The following is an 8,855-nucleotide window of genomic DNA, read 5'->3' as shown; positions in this document are numbered from 1 at the left end:
GTGTCAAAGGTGAAAGCGAAAGCACCCGGGGGCGGTGTCAAAGGTGAGAGCGAAAGCACCCGGGGGCGGTGTCAAAGGTGAGAGGCGACCGGAGATCAGCGAACCTTAGACCTGACGCCAGGTCTAAGGTTTGGGAGCCAGGCAAGACGAGAACACGAGGCTGCCGTCACAGGGAGCGGAGCCGGTGGCCATGCCCCCTGCACTCCCTCCCTCCCCACCTCCTTCCCTCCCCACTTCCCACGCTGGGGTCTGGCAGTGGGTGGGTGGAAGGACAGACACATGGATGAATGGGTGAGTGCGTTTTTCCCCATGCCATAGGGTCCAAGGCCAGCCTAGTTATCAGGGGAATGGGGAGGAAAAGCACCTTGGACTCCACCACAGACAGAGACGTGGCATACACAGATCTGTCCTTCCCCAGGTTTTTATAATACAGCAATTTTTGCTGACACACGTTAGACCTGGCTTTGGTCTTGCGCCAGGTATGGGCTCAGGTAACTTAGGTTTGAGATTGCAAAGTAGAATTGTTTTCAGGAGCGTGGCTGATTTACTGTGTGTGAGAAGACACAACCACTTGTCTTGCAGAATGCTTCCGCTGTTGAGCTTGGGAGGTGCAAAGTGAGTAAAAACTGAGCATTTTACTGCCTGTTAATTAAGATAATAGCTACTTACTCCAGGCAGCTGGGTCTTAGTGTTTTGAAAAAGGCTACTCTTGTTAAATCTTCAATATCTTGAGAGAGAAATCACAGCATGTTTATGCATTGGGATAACGGGTCTGGAGTGAAAATGGCAAGATATGATAATTAAATATCTAAATGAAGATAGTTCTGTATTTCTATCACTCATCATCATAGTCAGTATCTTTCCTTCAAGTAAGATGTCTGGGAGTAAAACAGACTTCACAAAATCTAGTCCTAATAGTTATAGGGAGCAGGGTGAAAAGCAGAAGTCCTACAAGAAAGCTTAAAAACAATATCAGCCTAGTTTTGAAATGAGAAGCGTGTCTTGTGACTTCCAAGGCCTGAGCACTGTGGCTCAATTTCTTCTCATTTCTATGGTAAAAAGCCAAGTACAGATGCCTGAGAGTTGCACAGATTTCATACAGGAGCCCATGTGGAATCGCCATGAGAGGTTTTGGTCTGCAAGCAAAATTGGAGCGTTTCCGTTCATTTGGGAATGTGTGCATGGATTTACACTGTCACGGCAAAACTTGAGGTGGATATACTCAAGCCTGAGAGGAGATTTTACCCTTTTGCCAGAGGGAAGGAAAATGTTTCCCTTCCCAGGTCCTTCCCATCAGCTCTGCTGAGGCTAGAAGAGGATTTGAGGATCCTTTGAGGATGATTCCTAAAAACCCTATGAAAACCCAAATTGTCTGAGGCTCATAAAATTTTTTCAGCCCCAAAGCAGTTTAATGTGCCCCCTTCCCTTTCCCATAACTTGTTTCCCAAATGAGCTGACTTAAAGCCTTATTTTTTTTCCCAGGGCTTTGCATCAGTCAGTTGTTTGGTGCGAGTCTTTGACCCTGTGCACAGTTTCCCTGGCACAGCACAGGGGTAGGAAGGTGTTTCAGGACTTTGGAAGGGTCGGGGGCATGGAGCCCTTAGGCTGGGATTGCTGCAGCAAGAATCTTTGCCTACAGCAATGAGTGATGCTGAAAGGCAGTCTGTTCCCTTTTACCACTGGTTTGGACCTACAAGCTATGGTAGCATCATGCACCTAAATTAAGCATCTAATTTTTAGTAAAAAAAAAAGGCTGGAAGACTTTGAAGCCTTATGAAAGGACTGCTTTGTTGGTGCTAAGAGAAACTTGATTACCAGTTTGTGCTGCTGCAATAAGCACTCATCTCGTGCTCTGTTATTTTCATACCAGTCTCCTCTGCCTGAGCACATGACACATCTCAGATGCCTTTCACAGAATATTCTGAGTTGGAAGGGACCCACAAGGATCATCAAGCCCAACTCTTAAGTGAATAGCCCACACAGGGATCAAAACCATGACCTTGGTGTTATTGGCACCATGATCTAACCAACTGAGCTGATCTCAGGGTCTTTGTGAAGGGCTTTTACAAAAGAAGATGGTGGGAATGAGATGCCCAAACAAAGTGCTACGGCCTGGCTGGTGTAAATGCCTTGAAGTCCTCCTGAGTCCAGGTGAGTGTGTCCCTTGTGTGGGCTGTGTCATCTTCCCCTGGAAAGCTCTTCTCCAGGTCCTTGTGTGTCAGACCCCACTAGAGGGCACAGCTCATCTACCATTTAAGACAACAAGGATGCCTCTTCCCAGTCTCATTTCAGAACTGGGCAGCCAAACAGACACCAGTGAGTGAAGGTGAGTGGAGATACGGACTGAGGTCTCCTGCCAGAAGTGCATCTGGACAGACCACTTCTCTTTGGATGGGCCCTGTTGTCCAAACAACTAGGAGCTGAACCTTCGTGATAAACACTGTTGTGGTGTCAGAAAGCCAGATGTTTTTTTGTGTAACATCTCTGTCTGCTTGCCTGCTTCTTCAGCATGTGAATATCTTGCTGTCCTGAATGCTTAGAGTCAGACCTCCTTCAGTGTGGAGTACTTTGCAAATAGAAACTGTATCTGCATCAAAACTGGATGGGTAGAGCACCTGCAGAGTCCTGCACAAAGCTAGGTGTGCACCTTGCTCAGCTGTGCTTGTGCAGTGAAGGGTTCCTCACCTGAAATAAATTTTACCGGTAAAAACTGGACACTGGTTGTTTTTCCGAGGTCTAGGGATTGCATTTCATGTTATGCTTGCCTGATGTAATTACGTCATGAGAATTTGCAGGACAGGCCTGGCTGCAGGAGTGGTATGCACCAGCCCAGCAATGCACCACTTCAGCACCTGTAACCTCCTTGCAGACATTCCTGCACTGCTCCACCTCAGCCTTTTTCTTTGATTTTTAACTGTGAAGGAAAGGTTGGCATGTCAGTGGTGCACAGGAATGCCAGAGCAGGTCAAAATAAAACTCCTAGATTAAACATGGAAGAATAATTCCAATAATTTTGTATTCTGGCTCTGCCTGCTGTATAACTTGGGGCAGGATGCCTCTCCTTCTCCCTTTCTCTGCGTAAAAGGATGCACAAGGACACAGATCTTTATGGAGCAGTTTGGGAGTTCCTAGAGGGTTCTTTTCCAGTGGTTGTCTAGCAGTTGGTTCTTCCTGACTGTGCCTGCTGTGAGGAAGCATCCACATGAGCACTTTAAATCATCCCTTGCTTAAGGAAGAGCAGTTGAGTGGAAAAGGCAACAGGGTCTGGTAATGAGGGCACTACCCTGAGATGAAAACAGAGACTGAAACCTCAGCTTTGCCGCTTGTCTACCTGTGGGAAGATTTATTTTTTTCTCCTCTGACTTGTTTCTCCCACTCTCCTTGGCTCATCTTCATAGTTTACATGTGCTCCCTGGTGTGCCCTGTGCAGGCAGCCCAGTGAGGGAGGCCTGGTCTCCATCAAGGCTCCCACACTGCTGGAGCAGTGCTTAGACCTTGTATTGCTCAGAAATTAGCCTCAGCTTTAGCATTTTTGGCCCTCTGAAATCTCTGAATACCATGAAATTGTTCCTGATGGGTCAGTTTTTATCTGGAACACTCATTTCTTAGTCTGCTTCAAGAGTACGCTGTGGTCTTGGCAGCCCTGCTTAGCTGAGCACTGCTTGTGCTGCTTGCTTGGGTACCTCCAGGCTCTTGTCTTCTGCTCACCTCCCAGTGCTGCTGCACCGTTTCACGCAGGGACAGGTGGCTGTGACCTCACTCCTGAATTTGTTTGCTCTGACCAGAAACAGGCACAGGTACCTGAGCGTGTTTCAGCTGCCTGGATTATACAGTAAATGCTGTTGCCTGCCTTGCCTCTTGATCTCTGAAGACCGTGTCCAAAAGCACAAGCAGCTTTTCAAGTTGTTGTTTTTTATTTTTCTCTTCCTGCTGCTGGGGGACATGGAGTAGCAAAAAAAAAAAAAAGTGTTACTTACCTTGGAAGGGCTTTGTGAAAGTTTTCTGGCTTAAACCACAGAGCTAGGGTTTGCTAGAAATGCTTTAAAGTTTCACTTGCACAGATTGAAGCCACTGCAGCAGTGTTAAAGCAGTATGAGCTCACTAGATATCACTCTCATAGCTCACTAGGTGGAAATCCTCATTTGTTTTTTCAGAAGCAAATTATCTGTAGTGCATGAGTGTGTGTGAGCAGGCATTTTGGAAAGTGTGGGGTGTGTACTTGATAGCATCTGAATCCTGCTGTTGTCCTGTGCCATGGTCTGGTGGCTTTAGGGCTCTGGGCTGTGCTGAAAGCCTACAGTGGCCACAGGCCACTGCTGACCTGATGTAAAGCCCCCACTGCTGCAAACTGCTCTATATATAGGTTCTGATGGGCTGCCTCTGTATTGCCAGGCGTTCTGAGAGCGTCAGCCGTGGTCTTGATGCTGTTGCAAAGCCAACCCTCTGTCTGTTGTGAGCTCTGGCTGGACAGAGCTGAGGTTATGGCCAGATTTAGACAGCTGGCAACGGGTATGTAGAGACCAGAATCAATGGTCATAGAAATGTGGCTTTTGTTGTGACCTTGCCTAAATGATTTTGGCTCCTGGACCAGCCATAGGACAGACAAGTTGCCTCTGCACCATCAGCTTCAAAAGGAACCAGTCCCTTGTGCGTGAGTATATATAGCAGGCCTTGCTTTTGGGATGGAACTATTTTGGTTTAGTTGGTGTTGCTATAACTGAGCTCTCTGATCAGAGTCCACCTGTGGTCTGATCGGCTCCTGCAGAGCAGCTCTTCTGACTGTGATCCTTTGAGCAGGGCTCCAAAATGCTGAGTGTTGGTCTGAGGAGCCCCTGGCCAGCTTCAAGACAGGTGGACACACTGCCTCTTGCTAAGCAAGCCAGCCTGGCATTTGTCAGCAGCCTCAGAAATAAGCTGAGGCTCTTCTGTTTTTAAAAGCCTGCTTGTTTCAGAAAGGAACATCTGAAACCATGGTAAACAAAATAAATTCAAAGTAATCGACCCATTCAGAGGCCACAACAAGTGATGCTCTCAAAACTGTTTGCCATACTGTGCTGTAAAATGTGCAATCCCTTGTTTGCGTGATGGTTCTCACAGAAAACGTGGGTAAGGAGTTAAATCACAGAGGCCTGGCTTGGAATGGAAATGCTTTTTCTAAGTGTCTTGATCTTTGCTGTTTCTTCTTTTCTGTGTGTGCCGTACTGTCATGAGCTGGTGCAAGATGAACTTCTGAAGACCCAGGGTAGCCCAATAGTGATCAGATAGGCGTGGTTTGTCACCACTGCAATGGAGCATTAAAAGATCATTTTGTCAGTTTTGAGAGGAGGAAGGGTTGTGCCTTTGCTAATGAAAAAAGGATTGGGGTCCTCACTGTTACACTGATAAAGATTTAGGAAATATTTTAAGGATTGGTGGAGTTGTAATGATGAACAAATCATTTACACTGTGGCTTGAAACTGTGAGCCTGCCCTGAACTGCTTCAGGCTTCTAACATGCTAGTCTTCCTATATTAATTATTAACATCACTGAAACACTCCAGAGATTGGCCTGGAAACATTAAACAAGCTTAATATTAATAGCTCCCAGATGATAAGTGGTGGTGAACATTAGCATGTGTTAAAGACTGAGGAGGGAAAATAACTACTGACTACAATAAACATTTGAAGTATAGTGGCATTAACTTACATAAAGAATACAAGTGTGAACCACAAGAAAGGTTTCCCTACAGCATTGCTTGCTACCACTTGAAGAGACAGGTGAGATTGCTTACACCTTTGAAATTACACTTGACAGGTCACAATTAAATAGCCTTGAGGAATAGGGATGTGCTGAGGTTCTTGCCATATGTCTAATAAGTAAAGAGCAGCTTTTGTGAAAGGTAAGTGTGACTTCCTCGAATAAAAATGTCTGCATCGAACATTTTGTTATCTCAAACTTCATGTTCTCTTTTACTCAGTGGACCTTGGCCAGAAGGATCCCCCTCCACGAGTCCAGCCCACCTGGCCAGAGGAGCTGCGATGCGGACACCTTTGGCTCTGGGTTGGGCACCTGACTTCAAAGGGAGAGCCGGCTCCTGAGGGGTATGGAAAAGACGGAAATGGTTCTGTGAAATAAAAGACATCGTTATCTAACAAGGTGCAGGTTTTGCAGCATTTTACATGATTAAAGCACTTAAGCACTCTCTTCCACGTGCAGGGTCTGGTGTCTACCAGGAGCTCCATGTGCTGCTTCTTTTGCCAGTGGGGATATCACGTTTGGAATGGACCTTGACCTCTCCAAAAAAGCTTGGTGGCAACTGGCCAGCTGGCTTAAGCTATTAGTCTGGGACTGGTGCAGGCCCACAGAGTGATCACATATGTTCCCTTAGGAAACCAGGCTAAAAATGGATGTAGGCAATACCTTTCCAAGGAAGGGGCTATGGAGAAGCTCCCTGACAACTTAAAGTTGCTCCCAGCTCAGTAATCTCCCTCAGAAGCATTTCATCTCTCTGTGTTTGTGAGACAGTTGCAATAAATGCAACTGCAAATCGTTTGCCTGTGCTTGGAAAGAGGAATATTTAAGCAATGCTGTCTAGCACAAACGTGGAAAGTTCGTGTGGGTGTGAATATAAGTTTAGTTTTCCTGAAGTCCCCACCCAGCTTTAGGATGTGTAGCCTAGACAACTTCACAGGGCATTTTATGATGAGTTTAGTTTTGCCTCTCTGTGCTTTGCAACCAGGCCGGTGGCCACAGCATCTTCTTGCTTTTTTCAGCTCACGTCTAAACGTTTGGCTGGTTTTCAGTTGGTTTTTAGTCTCAGGCACTGGCTGTTACAGGCATGGTCTGTAAAGGCACAAGAATAGAAATTATTTCATCAGTATGAGCCTGAGTAACCTCGTTTAGGGCCAGATGCTGCTGGAAGAGTTGTAAAGCTTAGGCAGAGGTGAAATGAGTCATCTGTTGCCAATAAACTTGGAAGGAACAGAGATGCCTTGGGGAGGGGGGGGGTGTGGAACCATTATCTGCTGTTACCTAGAGCAACCCCTTTTATAATTGAAAAATATATTAAAAATTATTTTGGGAATTTCTAATTAGTTGAGTTGAACCACTAATGCGCTCCGGATGTTTCGGAAACTTAAACTAGGAACTTCCCCAAAAGAGGCCACACAGAGAAGTGTCTTTCCTGCCTTTCCCCTCTACCACCACAGCTCCAAGGTCAGAGAGGATGAAAACGTCTGTAGAAATTGAAGTTGGGCAACAAAGGCGGTGCCTGTTAATCCCTGGGGAGGTGCCTCCTTCTAACAGTGCCCAGCCCTACATGGCTTAAGGCTGGGAACCCTGCAATAAGTAGTTATATCGAGTAGCTGTCCTTAGGGAAAGGCACAGCTGGGAAAGGCAGAAGGCAAAAGGAAGGAAAAGCAGAAGCTTGTGGCTGAGGCCATTCTGCTCCTGACTCTGGCATCTGTTTCCAGCCCACTCCTTGACAAGCCATTGAGCTGGCTATGGAATTTGGTGGTTTCTAGATGCAAGCACATATTTTGCTTTCTGTCCAGTTTGGGGTATTCAGTGCTTTATCTATCTATTTATTTGTTTATTCGTTGTTTTTACAGCATCTGAAATGAAAGGATTCTGCAGCAACTTAGTGTGTGTGTGGGGGGGAAATCTTCTTTTAATCGTTGCTACATTTGGAGGGAAAACTAAACACTGGAGACTTTGACAACACTTGCCTGACTGTTTTGTCTCTTTGTAGATGGAGAATAGAGAGGCTAATTCCTTCACATTCCTACAAGGAAGGATCAGAAGGGTTTTAGTGCTGTCTATAATTAATCCTGTGGGAAAGCCTACAGGAATATGGCAGTGCATGGTACCTGCTGCAGGGCTGGGATGGGCTGCAGCAACCGATGGTGCACAGTGAGGCAGAGGGCAGAGAGAGAGCACTGGGTAGATGAGTCAGTCCCACATGGCATTCATCAATCACTGTGCACAGAAAACCAGGAATGCTATGGATGCCAGAAAAATGTGTTATGATTTAAAATCAGATGCACCAACTCTAACACATGTAACATCTGAAATGTTTTGTCTCCGTTTCCTCTGATGTTTTGTTACCAGCATCATCTTCCACTTACCAGTTTAGGCAAACTTCTTTATTTCAGGAAACTATAATGACCTGCCTTCCTGCCCTCTGAGCGATTATCACAGCTGGAATCTGAGATACTTTAGCACCAGCATGGTTTATTTTAGGTAAGCCAGGAATTGTTAGCTGACACTGCCTGTTTGCTGCTGTTCTCTGTAGGTGGGTGACCAGAGAGGTGGCAGGAGATGGGGTAGCGATGCACAGCTCCAGATCATAATGCAGAACCATGAGACATCACACAGGTGCTCCTCTGTCTGATGGCAAGTGGTTGGAACTGTTCCTTGAGAATAGAGCTGGCAATTTTTCATTTTGCTGTAAAATAGGTGAGCGGACAAGCATGAAAGAGGGATAGAAGCAGAGCGCTGTTTTCTGTGCTCGAGAAAAGGGATAGTTTGCCTCTGACTTGTGCTCTGGATGAGTCTGGATAGATTTCCACAGGGACACTAAACAGCACCTCCTTCCCCCTCTTCCGCTTCAGCTGAGGGAGTTTTAACTGTGATGTGGTTTCCCATAAGCTCTTCCAAAAGCATGTTCATATGGCATTTTACAGAACAGTATGACTAATTACTGCAAGCACTTGGTCTTTTACAAACAACTGGCTGTTTTCAGACCATGTGTTGTGGCTATGTTTTACTCCAGTCCAAAACAATTGGAGTTCAAGAAAATATGAAGAGCCTGATTGGAAAATGTGGCTCAGCTTAACTCTGCAACATTTGGAATGGGAGTGGATGAGGCCACACAG

General features: G+C 46.0%; 1 long non-coding RNA gene across 1 annotated transcript; it reads left to right on the top strand.

The window, feature by feature from the left end:
- The first annotated feature begins 1,915 nt into the window (after positions 1-1,915).
- Positions 1,916-6,252, top strand: LOC113965080. Its single transcript, XR_003533427.1, has 3 exons — positions 1,916-2,151; positions 3,786-3,902; positions 5,957-6,252. It is a non-coding gene; the product is annotated as an uncharacterized LOC113965080 (long non-coding RNA).
- Positions 6,253-8,855: the final 2,603 nt, after the last annotated feature.

The sequence above is a fragment of the Neopelma chrysocephalum genome, unplaced genomic scaffold (genome assembly GCF_003984885.1).
Source record: "Neopelma chrysocephalum unplaced genomic scaffold, ASM398488v2 Primary Assembly neopelma1_44, whole genome shotgun sequence".
Taxonomy (NCBI): domain Eukaryota; kingdom Metazoa; phylum Chordata; class Aves; order Passeriformes; family Pipridae; genus Neopelma; species Neopelma chrysocephalum.
Note: the sequence above shows the minus strand (reverse complement) of the source record. Positions and strands in the feature narration are given on the sequence as shown.